This window comes from Bos taurus, chromosome 17 (assembly GCF_002263795.3).
Source record: "Bos taurus isolate L1 Dominette 01449 registration number 42190680 breed Hereford chromosome 17, ARS-UCD2.0, whole genome shotgun sequence".
Taxonomy (NCBI): domain Eukaryota; kingdom Metazoa; phylum Chordata; class Mammalia; order Artiodactyla; family Bovidae; genus Bos; species Bos taurus.
This window is the reverse complement of record NC_037344.1, coordinates 4,395,445-4,412,013: the sequence shown is the minus strand read 5'-3', so window position 1 is coordinate 4,412,013 and position 16,569 is coordinate 4,395,445. Positions and strand designations below refer to the sequence as shown.

At 44.8% G+C, this 16,569-nt stretch overlaps 1 protein-coding gene across 8 annotated transcripts in view; it reads left to right on the top strand.

The window, feature by feature from the left end:
• Positions 1-16,569, top strand: part of TRIM2 (tripartite motif containing 2) — a 127,910-nt gene that overhangs the window by 25,069 nt on the left and 86,272 nt on the right.

Below are 16,569 nucleotides of genomic sequence, written 5' to 3'. Positions count from 1 at the left end.
AAGTCCCCCTACATATCAAGTTCCATTTTGAGAGCGCATTTGCAAGTCCAGTTGGTTTTGTAAGTCCAACAAAGTTAGCCTGGGTACCCAAGCAACACAGTGGGCTATATAGTACTGTACGGTAATAGTTTTATAGTAATTTTCACACAAATAATACATAAAAATGCAAAAAAATTTTTAAATCTTACAGTATAGTACCTTGAAATGTTCAGTAGTACAGTACAACAGCTGGCATACAGAGTCTGACATCGAGTAAACAGGCAAGGAGTTACTGATTGGAGGAGGCAGAGGAGGGTGGGCGATGGTAGAGCTGAAGGACCATCAACAACAGGAGATGAAGGGTAAGCTGCAGTCTCATGCCTGACATTGTTGGAATGCGTGATCACATCTTTGAAAGTTCACAACTTGACAGTTTGTAGGTAGGGGACTTATATATGTTAATCCCAAACTCCTGATTTATCCCTCCCCCATCTTTCCCCTTTGTAGCCATATTGTGTGAGTCTGTTTCTATTTTGTAAGTAAGTTCATGTGTATCTTTTTTTTTTTTAAGATTTCACATGTAAGTGATATCATATGATATTTGTCTTTGACTTACTTCACTTAGGATGATAATCCATCCATGTTGCTGCAAATGGCATTATTCCATTCTTTTTTATGGCTGAGTAATATTCCATTGTGTATATGTGCCACATCTTTATCCATTCCTCTGTTGATGGACACCTAGGTTATTTCCATGTCTTGGCTATTGTAAGTAGTGCTGAGACGAACATTGGGATGTATGTATCATTGAGAATTATGGTTTTCTCTGGATGTATCCCCTAAAGTGGAATTGCTGGATCATATAGTAGCTCTGTTTTTAGTTTTTAAGAAACCTCCATACTAGTCTCCATAATAGTTGTGTAATTTACAGTCCCACCAGCATTTATTGTTTGTAGACATTTTGATGATGGCCATTCTGACCAGTGTGAAGTGATACCTCATTTTGATTTGCATTTCTCTACTAATTAGTGATACTGAGTTTCTTTAAATATGCTTTTTGACCCTCTGTTTGTCTTCTTTGGAGAAATGTCTATTTAGATATTCCTGCCTTGGATTCTGCTTATGAAAAGCAAAATAATTGCCAGATTGGTCAAAGAAGGAGATAATAAAAGTGAACCTCTTAAGGAATGTGAGCACAAGCCGGGATATCCCCCTTCTTTTAGCATGACCAGTCAGAAGTTACCCACGAGAAGTGGATAAAAAGATACTCAAATAGGCTGAATGTTTATGTCTTGATAGCAGCAGAACAGAAATGGCAAAAATTACATGTCTTTCTCTGGTAAATCATAGCCAACGATGAAACCACTGATCAAGGGCAAACTTAACAAATAGCTACAGAATGTAGCCTCCAGATACCTGGTGCCATGAAGAAGTCTTTTTTCACTAAGTTATTTCCATTTTAGAGAAGCAGTGCCCATCAGCCTGTTGTGCCACACACCCTAGAACAAACGAGCCTGAGATGACAGATACTTTCTTTCGTCCCAGATCACACAGAAGTCACATAGTCTTGCTGTACAAGGCAGTGATGTGACTGGGTGCCATATGCTTAGAAGAAGGACGAGCAGAGGCTAACGGGGTGGGGTGGGGGGTCTTCTCTTTTTGCCTATTTTCAGCCATCAAGTAGCAATTACCCTTAAAGTGGCCTTCATCCCCTTCCTCCCCAAATATCTCAGTCCAGAAATCTGAAGTACAAAGAAATTGATGCCTAAAGGCTACAACCCACTGGAAGCTGCCAAGCCCCACCCCCCACCCAGACAACAGGAGAAGATCTAGGAGCTTGAAACAGGAAGAAGTGGGAGGGTGGTGGGGGGAGGGAGTCTGTGCAAAGTATTCCTTTTTGCCTCATTACTCTTAATGTCTTTGCTTCAGCTCCAGACCCCACAGGGGAAGGTATGTTTTATTCATTTTTAAAATGATCTCATTGAAAGAAAAAAATCATTTGGATCTCTCTGGGATTTCCTCTATAAGGCTTTTACTTGTAGTCCACCTAACTGCTTAAACAAAATTTCTGAATTTTTAATAAGCATCTATTACAGATCAAATTCATACTACTTTCTAAAAAGCCTTTGCATGTCAAGAATGGGAAATAATTAAGAATTTGCTTTGAATAGTTAAAAGCAGTTTCTGTAATGGGAGAGGGCCAGATATGTTGAGTTATGAAATTCTGAATTCCGTCTGCATGGGAGCTGGTTTTCATTTGCAACGTAGTACAAGATATTCTTGGCATGTTTGGGGCTCATTCCACACAGGATGCTCCATGCTGGAACTAAATCTAAGTAGAACTAAATAGATTTCTTTTCTTAGATATTTTTCCGAAACCATTTCCTCTCCATCAAGTCCCTTGGATAAAGGCATTCACCAAAGCACTGCCAGGTCTGGGTCTTTAGTATTCAGTCTGCATTATTCAGCCATTCAGTGGGGACCTGTTGATAGGTGGTCAGTAGGGACAGGAGGTCACCAACAGACCAGAGAGATGGCGTCACTCCCAGTGGAGACACTCAGACCTCCTACTTGTCTCCTAGATCTATTTTCCAGGCCGTAGAGACCCAGAGCCCAGTTTTCTGAATTTTACACATAAAAAACAGCTGCAATACTTACTAACATGCAGTCTGTATTTGGCATCTGAAACTTGAGACCGACCACGCAAAATTGTTGGCCAAGGTTTAAAGTTTGTGAAACAAATATCAAAGGTGAAATGAAAGAAGTTAATTTAATCCCTTTTAAAAAGAAACGTTCAATTAAGAAAAACAAGTCTAAATTCATATGCCTGCGGAAAGATTGCTGGTCTGGGAAACATGAATACTCACCAAACGCATCGACTCCATGTAACACCACAGTGTGTCTTCTTTGGAAACTGGACTTTGGCTTTTTTGATATGCTCATGGAATGAACCATATTGAGATTGTAAATTGACAGAGGTCGACCTGCTTTTTTAAAAAATTTATTTATTTGACTCTGCCGGGTCTTAGTTGCGGCATGTGGGATCTAGCTCCCTGGCTTGGGATAGAACCCATGCTGCGTGATCTGGGAGCCTGGAGTCTTAGCCACTGGAGCACCAGGGAAGTCCTCAACCTGCTTTTTGTATTTCAGCAGTTTTGGCAATTTTTGATTAGCTTTCAGTCATAAAACCAGTAGAACTAAGTGACCAAATAAAACCAGAATACAGCGTTAAACCTCTTGACTTGGGGATGACGCGTTACCTGTGGATTTACTGCACCAGAGCTGTGTGTCAGGGAGAGCCTGGGGTACTGCGTGCCCTCGGGGGGACTGAGGTGACTGCACACTGTCTGTCTTTTCTTTATGAAGATAACCCTGCTGACCCCCTGGATGTGCTCTGTGGTTTGCCCCATCCTTCCTCCCGCTCTGTTAGTTGTGAAGTTTATTGCCTGCTGTGGCACAGGTCTAGAAGAGCCAGCTCACTTGGCCCAAGCCCGTAATTTCCTCAGCAGGGCAGCTAACTAGCTGAGCTAACCTGGCACTGTGATAATAATGATTTAATCTCACATTTGAGCAAATCTTCACCTTTTAAAAATCACTTTCATGTAAATTGTTCCATCTTATCTTTACAAGGACTCTGAGAAGTAACATTTTAGAGGTAAGGAAGTCCAGTGACTTTTCGAGGAAAGGAAGAGTTTGGACTCACAGCTTTGATGTTCCTCATTGACCCAAATGCTCAGTAATGTCTGATCAGATGTTATGTAATAAAATAATAGAAGAACTGTGGGAAGCTCTGGTCAAAAAGATGTTTTATTGAGTAAACAAATCTAGGGAGGTGTCTGGAAAAGTGGTTTCCAATAGGGACTTAAAATTTAACTCAAATATTAATGATAATCATGATTTAATCTCACATTTGAGCAAATGTGAGATTTAAGACCTGAGAGCATCACAAAAGAAACCATTAGGGAACTGTGTGAACAAGTGTGATCGGGTGTCCGTGTATAAGATACAGATGACTTGACAATGACAGTTTAGAGAAAGGCGAAAAGGCAATTGGCTGAAAGATTGGTGACACTGTGATGGTGGAAGAGAGACTGATGTTAGAGGCTAAAGAATGTGTGAGGTTTTGATGGCAGAGAGAAGCAGGTGGGGGACATCGCAAGCAAAGGTGGAGAGCCATTTCCAGATAAGGACTAGAGGGAGACACGTCTGATTGGTGCGGAGACTGACCGGAAGGCCGAAGTAGGGAACTTGTGGGAATAAAGGTTGGATGGAGAGGGAGGGGTCGAATTAAAGATTTTAAGGCCAAACAGAGACATGGCAGCAAATGTGTGGGCCAGGCCGGCCCCTTCTGGGCAGTGGGAGTGCGTCTCTGGCTCCCAGCAGCTGCAGGCCTTCCTTGGCTTATGGATGGGGCTCTCCCTGTGTCTTCACTTTGTCCTCCTTCTCTGTGTCCAAACTGCCTTTTTTTTTTTTTTTAATTTTATAAGGACATCAGACATATTAGGGGCTTCCCTGGTAGCTCAGCTGGTAAGAATCCACCTACAATGTGGGAGACCTGGGTTCAATCCTTGGGTTGGGAAGATCTCTTGGAGAAGGAAATGGCTACCTCCTCCAGTATTCTTGCCTGGAGAATCCCATGGACAGAGGAGCCTGACGGGCTATAGTCCATGGGGTTGCAAAGAGTCAGACACCACTGAAGCGACTGAACACGCACACACCAGACATATTGCATTAGTGTCCACTTGACAGCTTCATTTTCACTTTGTCACCTCTGTGAAGATCTGTTTCCAAATAAGGTCATATTCTGAGGTGCTGCTGCTGCTGCTGCTAAGTCGCTTCAGTCGTGTCCGACTCTGTGCAACCCCATAGACGGCAGCCCACCAGGCTCCCGCGTCCCTGGTTTTCTCCAGGCAAGAACACTGGAGTGGGTTGCCATTTCCTTCTCCAGTGCATGAAAGTGAAAAGTGAAAGTGAAGTCGCTCAGTCATGTCTGACTCTTAGCGACCCCATGGACTGCAGCCTACTAGGCTCCCCCGTCCATGGGATTTCCCAGGCAAGAGTACTGGAGTGGGGTGCCATTGCCTTCTCTGATTCTGAGGTACTAGGAGACTTCAGAAACATATCTTTTGTGGGGAGGGGTGTGGGAGACACAGTTCAACACACAACGGGAGCCTTTAAAGAGTCTTGAACTGCAGCGTAAGAGGGGGAAAGGTTATTTTAGTAGAGACAAAGAACAGAACACACAGTACCCTGGGGGCAAGGGAGAGAGATACAGATGGGTAGCAAAAGCTGGACAAAAAATTAGGTGAGACCTACAGACATATCAAAGGAGTATTTGAACAGCTTTCAGGAGTGGAAGGGATAATCATTCTAGAACATGGCAGTTTACAGAGCCTTTCTGCTGTGCTACGTGCGTTGATCTTGATGAGCGTGTCTGGAACCCCAGGGCTCTGGCCTGGGAGGAGGACCAGCGGGGAAGCCATCCACACGGGTGAGGGCAGCTGCGTGTGCCAAATGTGAGGCAGTGACTGGGCGGAGGCACCTGCGGGTCACGGGGACCCGAGCCGGCTGTCCTCTCTCTCGAAGTGGATTCGGACATCAGGTGCACACACGCTGGCCTCTGACCTGGGAGATGGGGTGAGATACCCGAGGGAACGGACACACGAGGGGAGCGTGGTGGGCTGGGAATTCTGGCATTGCTCGTGAGGAGCAGCAGTGTGTAAAGAGGTAGAGGAGAGACAGCAAGGTTCTGAAGAGAAAGTTGCAGCACCACGCACTGTAGAGGCAAGAAAGCAACTAGGGGAGAGTTGACCAGGGGGTCAACCTGGGGAAGACTTGCATTTTTGTTGTTCTTCAGTTGCTCAGTCATGTCCGACTCTTGAGACCCCATGAACTGCAACACGCCGGGCTTCCTTGTCCTTCACCATCTCCTGGAGCTTGCTCAAACCCATGTCCATTGAGTCGGTGATGCCATCCAGCTATGTCATCCTCTGTCGTCCCCTTCTCCTCCTGCCCCCAATCCCTCCCAGCATCAGGGTCTTCGAACCTGATCAGTCAGCTCTTCGAATCAGATGGTCAAAGTATTGGAGCTTCCGCTTCAGCATCAGTCCTTCCGATGAGTATTCAGGGTTGATGAATTCATTGGAGACAGCAAGTGTCAAGGAAAAGATGGTAGCCGCAGGGCAGTAGGATTCAGAAAACGGTCGGGGGTTTTATTTTGAAGTCAAATTTTTTTAACATATTGATTATGAATAGAAACCACCACCACCACCCAAAGCACCACAATCAAGATAGAGAACAGGTTCTGCTCCCCTAACATTCTGTCCTGCTGAGGGACTTTCTGAGAGGAAACCGGGGTCCATATAGTCAAAGCTGTGGTTTTGCCAGTAGTCATGTAGAGATGTGAGAGTTGGACCATAAAGAATGGATGCTCTCCATATTTGGTGCTGGAGGAAGACTCTTGAGAGTCCCTTGGCCAGCAAGGAGATGAAGCCAATCAGTCTTAAGTAAATCAACCCTGAATACTCACTGGAAGGACTGATGCTGAAGCTGAAGCTCCAGTAGTTTGGCCACTTGATGGGAATAGCTGACTCAATGGAAAAGACCCTTATGCTGGGGAAAATTGAGGGCAGGACAAGAAGGGGGTGACAGAAGAAATGAGATGGTTGGATGGCATCACTGATTCGATGGACGTGAACTCAGGCAAACTCTGGGAGATGGTGACGGACAAGGAAGCCTGGCATGCTGCATATGGGGTCATGGACAGGCGGACATGACTTGGCAACTCAACAACAACAGGGTTTGTTTGAACTCAGAAGGGAGGGAAATTATGTTAAAGGAGAAAATGATGGCAGTAAAGAAGAATGTAGGCTTAACTGAGAGAATGAGACCCTGGAGCCACTCAGAAAGGTTTAATTCTACTGAAAAGGAACATTCCTGTCTTCCTATGGAGCAGCAGGAAGAGTCTGTACATTCAGGTTCTGTGATCTATCTGGGGAGTGGATTCTTACAGTCCTGCCAGCAGAATCATTTCCTGCTGAGCAAGATGTTAAATGCCATATTCCATAACTTCCCCCTTGGAGGTATGATTTCCTATTGCAATTACTGTCTGCAAGAATTACATCAAAGTGAAGGGCAGGCACAGGGCTGGTGTGCTGTGGGCTGTGTGCCCGCAGTCTGCTGCCACTGAATACTGTAGCAACTTTAGAGCTAACAACTTCATCGTTCTCCAAAGTCAAGGCCTCAGCATCTTTTCCTGTCCCATACAGTGGAAACACTTGGCAGCCAAAAAAAGCTTCCATCCCCATAAACGTGTATTGCAGCCAGTGGATGACTCACTGCCGAAGGGCTGGCTCCCACAGACATGTCCTCCGGGTGTAATTTGGCGCAAGAGAGTCACGTCTCATCGTGTTATGCTTTTGGCTCAGAGTCACCCTGCAGTCGATTCTCTCCTGTGGTCTAGGGTGTGGCTGACACTGCTCCTCACCTTTGTGGTTCCACCTCGGCCGCCTGATTCAGGTGCGGGAGACAGTGGGTGTTGAACACCTGTTCTCAAACTGTAGGTTTCATGAGCAGGTTGCGAACCAAGTTGTGGGTTGCAGGCAGCCTACTTAAAAAAAGAAACAGGGTGGAAGACAGCAGGGAACTAAGTGTGATATCATGAAACTTTTGTTTTAGTGAAAAATATGTGTCTGTGCGCGACTTCTCTTTCACTTTTCACTTTCATGCATTGGAGAAGGAAATGGCAACCCACTCCAGGGTTCTTGCCTGGAGAATCCCAGGAAGGGGGGAGCCTGGTGGGCTGCAGTCCATGGGGTCGCTAGGAGTCGGATACAACTAAGCGGCTTCAGTTTAACTTTTCACTTTCATGCATCGGAGAAGGAAATGGCAACCCACTCCAGTGTTCTTGCCTGAAGAATCCCAGGAATGGGGGAGCCTGGTGGGCTGCAGTCCATGGGGTCGCTAGGAGTCGGATACGACTAAGCGGCTGCACTTTAACTTTTCACTTTCATGCATAGGAGAAGGAAATGGCAACCCACTCCAGGGTTCTTGCCTGGAGAATCCCAGGGACGGGGTAGCCTGGTGGGCTGCTATCTATGGGGTCGCACAGAGTCGGACACGACTGAGGTAACTTAGCAATAGTGTGGCCCTTGGCAGGTCACCTAATGTCTTTGTGGCTTAGTTGGAGCCGTAGTCTATAAAATGGGCATGTTAGTAATAACAATATCTGTTTCATATGATTGTTGAAAAGATTAAAGAGAAAATGCGTACAAAGCATTATGGACTGCTCCTGGTTAATAGTCCACAATTATGATACTTCCTTTTTCTACCTAGATCTGTAGCCCAGACCTTTGTTTCCTACCCAGACCTTTCTTCTGAGACTGGAACTATGAACCCCACAGTCTAAACTTAAACGCATCAGCACCTTCTCTCTCCAAGCCACCCCCCGCCCCCAACTGCCCCATTGCCCCTGCCCCCAAACACACAGGCTCCTCTGCTCTGGAATCCACTCTTCTACGAGAGGGTCCATCACTGTCCTCTCGGGCTGTCTGAGCATCATCTTACTCGTTCTTCCAGGAGCAGAATTCTATGCGCAGGTCCCCATCAACCCTCGCTGGGTTGGTGAGAGTCTGCCCACAGTCTTGCCCTGCTCACCACACTTTGCCTCTTGTGTATCCACCGTCCCTTCCAGGCTGTCCTGTCTGTATGTCTTCAGTGGCTCTCATGGATTCCAAGTTAGCGTTCACACCGCTCAGCATTCAAAGCGAGGCCCACGGCGCCCTGGACCTCGTCTCTCCCTACCCTCATCTCTCCCACTCAGCCTCGGGCTTCACACAGCCTGCCTGGTGAGCTTCTTCTGCCCATGCCTGCATGCATGCCTTGAGGTTTCTTGTGCCTAGAATGCTTGCTCCACCTTTCTGTTCTACCACTTTGACTTGTCATTTGGGCTCAAGGTTGGTTTTCAACAGAGAAAGACTTAGGTTTGAATCCCCTAGTCAATAGTTAACAGCTGTGTGATTTTTTTAAGTACTAAAAAGAATTTTTATTTTGTTTTTCATTTGTTTTGGTTGCTTTATTATTATTTTTTTTAAATTGGAAATTGAAAGTGAAAGTGTTAGTCACTCTGTCATGTTTGACTCTTTTCAACTCCGCAGACCATAGCCCACCAGGCTCCTCTGTCCATGGAATTCTCCAGGCGAGAATACTGGAGTGGGTTGCCATTCCCTTCTCCAGGGGATCTTCCCAAGCCAGACATCAAACCCAGGTCTCATGCATTGCAGGCAGATTCTTTACCATCTCAGCCACCAAGAAGCCCATTTTATATGCAATATAGTTGATTTAAAACACTGTGTTTCATGTGTACAGCAAAGTGATTTATATATAAATACATATTTATGGAGAAGGAAATGGCAACCCACTCCAGTGTTCTTGCCTGGAGAATCCCAGGGACAGGGGAGCCTGGTGGGCTGCCGTCTGTGGGGTTGCACAGAGTCAGACACGACTGAAGCAGGAGCAGCAGCAGTTAGCAACAGCACATATATTTATATATATTCTTTTTCAGGTTCTTTTTCCATATAGTTTGTTACAGAATGTTGAGCAGAGTTCCCTGTGCTATGTACTAGGTTATTTTTGATTATTGTTTTTATATATAATAGTGTATATGTTAATCCCAATAGCTGTGTGATTCTGAGAAGCAAACTTCTGAGGCACTTGAAGTAAGTTTATGCATCTGTAAAATGGGAATAGCAATGTCTCCCTCATAGAGTTGTGAGGATTAAATGAATGATTGTGTATAAAGAACAATGCCTAGCACATACTAAGTGCTTAATGAATAAATGGCTGTTCACTGTTTATTTAATATAATTATCGTTATAATTATATAACATTATAATTGTTTATTTAATATAAATTTTTAATTAAAATTCGGTTTACCTCCTCTGGAGCAGAGCTTCTTGCAGACCCGAACGTGTCTGGTTGTCCGATTAATGTCTGCGCCAGCTGCTCCTGCTGACCAATTACCCTTCCCATTCTTCTTCCTGCAACTGTCCCTCAGTACTTGCAGATACCTGACAATATATTAATGATTCGTAAATGTATCCTTGACGACTGAATGGATGTAATTACTTCCTGACTGGTGTTCCTGCCATCTCTCTTTCAGGAAACTCATTGTGTTAACTGCAACTAGATTAGTTCTCTTAGAATTCCGTCATTTACCTGTGCTTCTCACATTTCTCCAGTCACTGTAGTCTGCTAACATTAGCAGTTAGGACCACCCCCGAGACGGCTTCTGTTTAGTGTTCCAGACTTTTCTATTTTTTTTCCTCCACCTTATGCCATGGAAAACCAGGCTGCTTGCACTGCCTGTGTGCTTACGCATGCTGGCTCTTTCTGCCTGGAAATACCGAACACCTTAGCTGCTGACTTTTCGTCCCCTCATCTTTACCTCTCACCATCCCACAAACCCTGTGAAGCCTCCTTCGGTTTTACTGCATGACAATCCTAGAACCTCTTCTGATCCATTTTTTTTTTTTTTTTTAAATTTTATTCCTTTTTTCTGTGTGGGTGGCGCTGCGTCTTCGTCACTGTGCACAGGGTTTTCTCTCCTTGCGGCGAGCAGGCTCCTCTGGCCCTGGGTGCGCGGCCCTGAGGGGTGTGGAGCAGGGGCTTCGGGCTCCTCTGGCCCTGGGCGCACGGCCCCGGTGGATGTGGAGCAGGGGCTTCCTTGTTCTGCAGCATGTGGGATCTTCCGGGACCGGGGATCAAACTTGGATCCTCTGTGTTGGCAGGCAGATTCCTATCCACTGTGTGACCAGAAAGTCCCTCTGATCCATTTTTTAAATAAACAAAAGCGAATCTGCTCCATCTTCTTTGTACCCTTGAGTATCTCTGTGGTTTGCAAACTGTCTCCTGGAGAAGGTTGTCGATTGTCCTCTATTCAGCAGCTTATCTGCATATTTGGTTTTGACAGCAAGTTTATTGAGCCCAAGAATTGGGTCTTAAACTTCTATGTAAACTTTACAGCGTCTGGAACATCAAGTTGCTTGTCATTTCTCTTGTTTGAGGGAATGATCAGAAATGAGAATCAGCCACACTGGGCCCTCTGCCTGCTTGCTGCTTTATCTTTGGGGGTTGGGGTAGGAGAGATTAGAGTTTAACTCTTGGCTTTAGACTCTTAAATATAGTTCATCTAGCTGTACATGGGCACCATGTTATAACCACATTGTACCAGGTGTCAATAAACATGTTCGATGAATTAATGATTAATTGGTGGTTTGGTTACTTTTAGAACTAATATACCTTCAAGTCTACTGTTCACGGGCCTTAGTGACTTAGGAGCATACATACTAATAAAACGGAGTAAGAGTCAAAGTGTGTGAAGTGTGGCACTGTTAATACACACATACATTGGGGGGTGATAGTGGTATATGCTTATATACGTGCATATACTCTATATTGGGTTTCCCACGTGGCTCAGTGGTAAAGAACCTGCCTGCCAATAGAGGAGACATAAGAGATGTGGGTTCAGCCCCTGGGTCGGGAAGATCCCCTGGAGGAGGGCCTGGCAACCTACTCCAGTATTCTTGCCTGGAGAGTTCTGTGGACAGAGGAGCCTCGTGGGCTACAGTCCGTGAGGTTGCAAAGGGTCTGATATAACTGAGTGCACACGCACGAATCCTCTACGTTATCCAGCAAAAAGTTGGAGGATCAGGACAGGCTATGAGTGGCTTACCAACATTGAAACCTAATTTGTCTTTTCTTTGTCAAAGACTAGAAGGTCCACTGGTAGTTTGTTCTCCAATTCCATCCCCCTGGGATCTACAGCTTTCCTGGTTGTGCGAAGCTTGAGGTGTTACGGGTGATCTGCCATGTTGAATGTGGCAGGGGAATGACCTTCAGAGCTGGTCTGGATGCAGATGGTCTGAAGCTCAGTTTCTTTAATCCACAAGAAACTGAACCTCCTTCCTCAAAGCAAAAGGGCCAGACGGTTGGATCTTCTCACTTGTTTGTCTTTCTGCCCCTCTTTCCATCTAACCCCTGAGTAACGGTGAGCCTTAAGGTGGTGGTGCCTGTAGCTTTTCTGTGTCTGAGTCCAAACAAGACTCAGGAACAAGTTTACAAACAAATTAACCAAATCTACAAACCAAATTAACACATAATTCTTAAGGAAAGTTTGCCAGTTCTAAGTTGCATATATGTTTTGATGAGTCCTAACTTCCAAAATGATTAAGGCATGCTGTGTGGCATAACACATTTCACAGTTTATACCCAAGCAGATTGTGAAATATCGCATCTGCCCTAATGACAGGAGTTGTTGTGTTGTGTTAGTTGCTTAGTCGTGTCTGACTCTGTAGCTTTCCAGGTTCTTCTGTCCATGGGATTCTCCGGGCAAGAATACTGGAGTGGGTTGCCATTCCCTTCTCCAAGGGATCTTCCCAACCCACAGATTGAACCCAGGTCTCTGGCACTGCAGGCAGATTCTTTACCGTCTGAGCCACCAGTTCAATTCAGTTCAGTCGCTCAGTCATGTCCAACCCTTTGCAACCCTATGAACCACAGCAGGTTCATGGGGTCCCTGTCCACCACCAACTCCCGGAGTCCACCCAAACTCATGTCCATTGAGTCTGTGATGCCATGCAACCATCTCATCCTCTGTCATCCCCTTCTCCTCCTGCCCCCAATCCCTCCTAGCATCAGGGTCTTTTCCAATGAGTCAGCTCTTCGCATCAGGTGGCCAAAGTATTAGAGTTTCAGCTTCAACATCAGTCCTACCAATGAACACCCAGGACTGATCTCCTTCAGAATGGACTGGTTGGATCTCCTTGCAGTCCAAGGGACTCTCAAGAGTCTTCTCCAACACCACAGTTCAAAAGCATCAATTCTTCTGTGCTCAGCTTTCTTTATAGTCCAACTCTCACATCCATACCTGACCACTGGAAAAACCATAGCCTTGACTAGAGGGAGCCACCAGAGACACGTGGAAATGTTGGTGATAACCAAAAAACAACCTCTATGAACTTTTGATGTTGGTTCTGGGGGATCACAAAATCAGGGCAATAACGGATTATTTATCTGGGCATCTGAACACCAGGAGCATCCAAACAGTGGAATTATTTTTAAAGACGTTTTTCATCCAGTTTTTAAAACTGTGCCAGTGTGATAATTGAAGAATATTTGCACTAAGGCACAATATGAGTGGGGATGCTGTGATCCACCAGCTTCCAAAGACAAATGGGCGGTGTTGTAACAACACAGTCCTTTGAATGCAGGGTAGACTGGATCATGGTGGACCACTCCACTGACAACAAGGCAGTCTTAACTGTCAGTGCCAAGGTGGTTCTTGGTCATTTACATGTTTTGGTAAGTCCAAGCTATGCTAAATGTTAAATTTCAGTCATTTATACACACATGTTACTTGTTAAAGCACTATTTAAAAATTTGTTGTGTTAATTTCTGCTGTACTGCAAAGTGATTCAGTTTTATGTGTGTGTGTGTGTGTGTTCTTCTCATATTCTTTTCTACTGTGGTTTGACACAGGATACTGAATATAGTTCCCTGTGCTGTACAGAGGGCCTTGTCCTGTATATAATAGTTTGTATCTGCTAATTCGAACTCCCAGTCCTTCCCTCTCCCCCGCCTTTCACAGCCACAAATCTGTTTGCTCTATCTGGGAGTCTGTTTCTGTTTCATGGATAGGTTATTGGTGTCATAGTTTTTAATGTTAATTAATTAATGTATTTATTTATTCATTCTTGGCTGCGTCAGATCTTAGTTGAGGCATGCAGGCTGAGTTGCCCCCTGGCATGTGGGATCCTGGTTACCCAACCAGAGATTGAACCTGCTTCCCTCACACTGGTGGGCGGATTCCCTACGAGGAAAGTCCCTGTGTCATATTTAAAGCCTACATATAAATGATATCATATATAATACTTGCCTTTTTCTTTCTGACTTATTTCACTTAGTGCGATAATCTCTAGGTCCATCCATGATGTGAAAATAACTTTATTTCATTCATTTTATGGCTGAGTAGTATTCATACACACACACACACACACACACACCCCCTTTATCTGTTTCTCTGTCCATGGACTTTTAGATTGTTTCCATGTCTCATCTATAAATAGTGCTGCAATGAACATAAGGGTACATGTATCTTTTGTAATTATAGCTTTGTCTGGATATATGCCTAGGAGTGAGATTGTAAGGCCCCATTTTCAGTCACTGCTCTTTTGGAGTTGAGATAACTAAGTGCTTCTCTGGTGGCTCAGTGGTAAAGAATCTGCCTACAATGCAGGAAACTTGGAATCAGTTCCTGGTCAGGAAGATCCCCTGGAGAAGGCCATGGCAACCCACTGCAGTATTCTTGCCTGGAGAATCCCATGGACAGAAGAGCCTAGTGGGCTACAGTCCATGGGGTTGCAAAGAGTCAGACACAACTGAGTGACTAACATTTTAACTAAGCTCCAGAAATATTAATCCAAAACAGATCAAATCGGTCCCAAGATATTTTGAATACTCTTATTTCTAATAAGATGGTTCTTTAATCTCAGCTTTATCAGACCAGCAATTCCTGTCTTACAAATACATCTTAAGAATAAAATTGGGTGTTTAACATAGAACCTTGTACATAGTAGGTGCTAAATAAATGTGAGTTCCCTTGCTCTTCACATACCATGAACCAGAATATATATAAGGGAAAAGTAATATTCATTGAATGACTGCAATTTACTGAGGACTTACTTATATCTAGACCCTGCTATATTCAGGGATAAAAAGATGAGTAAGACTCAGGCCAGGAGCTCACTCTCTAGTAGGAGAGACAGACATCTAAACCAGTGATTGCTGCAGAGAGTGGTAAGTCCAGCAATAGATGTCCTGAATACATACAAGGAGGGCTGAGTACCTTGCCTGAGTGAAGGGGCTATCAGGGAGTTTTCAGGATAGCAGTGACACATCAATTGAATGTCTAGCAAGAGAAGAAAAGGATTCCAGGCAGAGGGAAAGCATGCGAAGGTTTAAAAGACACAGGGAGGCTCTGGAGGCCTAGAGTGAGCGCAGTTATAATCCTTTATAGAGCACTTGTTAGAGGCCAGCCTGGAATCACCAAGTGCAGCAAATCCAACCCCAGTTACATGCTCTGCAGCTGCGGCACATAGATGTCGTGCAGTTGGTCGTGGGCTCTTAGTGTGTCCAGCGACCCGAAGCGGTTTGGATGCTTTAGTCACCACAGGGGTGGTCGGATCCAGAGGCCGAAGAGGTCCAGACCCTCTTGTACAAAATCTTAGGGCTCCTGTAATGGACTGAATGTTTGATCTCCCCAAAATTCATATTTGGAAGCTGTGACCCTCTAATATGCTGGTACTCAGTCATAGATGGGACTTTTGGGAAGTCCTTAGGATAGATGGGTCATGAGGGTGGGGCCCTCATGGTGAGATTGGTGCTCAATCTTCTAGTTAGAAAGTAACTGACTTTCATTGAATTGTTTTCAAGATGGGCTTCCCAGGTGGTGCTGGTGGTAAAGAACCCGCCTGCCAATGCAGGAGATATAATAGACGTGGGTTTGATCCCTGAGTCGGGAAGATGCCCTGGAGGAGGTCATGGCACCCCACTCCAGTGTTCTTGCCTGGAGAATCCCATGGACAGAGGGGCCTAGGGGGCTCCAGTCTCTAGGGGTGCAAAGAATCGGACATGACTGATGTGACTTAGCATACAACATGCGTGCCTCTTAAAGGTAGGTTTTTTTCCTTTGCCTTTCTGTTTTCTTAATCTCTCTCTAGTCCCTTCTAATCTATAGAAAAAGTTACTTGCTCATTTGTACTGGTCAAAGAATCATCATCATGCTGTTTTGTATCCTCTTCCGTGTAGAAGCCCCTTCTGCCTGGTAGATGACGTCATTGCTGCATGAACGTGCAGGGAGAGAAGGGATCGGTGGCCGTCGTGTCTCAGTGGCCTGCCGTGCTCCCTTCTCCTGTTCTCTTTACTTTCCTCTTTTCAACAAAAACATGACTGTTATCAATAGCTCCCTCATTCATCTTTAGCTTAATCGGAAGCAGAGTTTGATTTATTCTTGTTATTATGATGCTTTGCTTTTGGCTGTGCCGAGTCCTCTATGCAGCGAGTGGGCCTCTCTCTAGTTGCGGCACTGGGCTCAGTTGCCCGTGGTGTGTGGGATTTTAGTTCCCTGCGCTGGAAGGCAGATCCTTAACCAGTAGACCACAAGGGAAGTCCCGAAGCAAAGTTTTAGAGCAGTGTGAAATGCATCTGAACTTCCTGCCATGATAGGATCACTAAATAAAAGCTGAATTTCACATCCATATTTCCTCATTTGGCCTAAATATAAAAGATTATTACTGCCAGACTGTGCATAAGGATTGCAAGCCTATATTTGAAAATGATAAGATTACAAACACTTAAGGGCGCCCAATAAAAACAATGAGGCACGACATCTTACTTGATCATGTTTTCTTTCCAACGTGTTTTTAGGCTCCCTGTTTAAAGAAAGAGGTTTTACACTGTAGTTTGAACAACTCTTTCAAAGTGATGTATTTGCCTAAGCAGTAAGTATTTTCCTCTTACTTAAAAAAGCAAAAT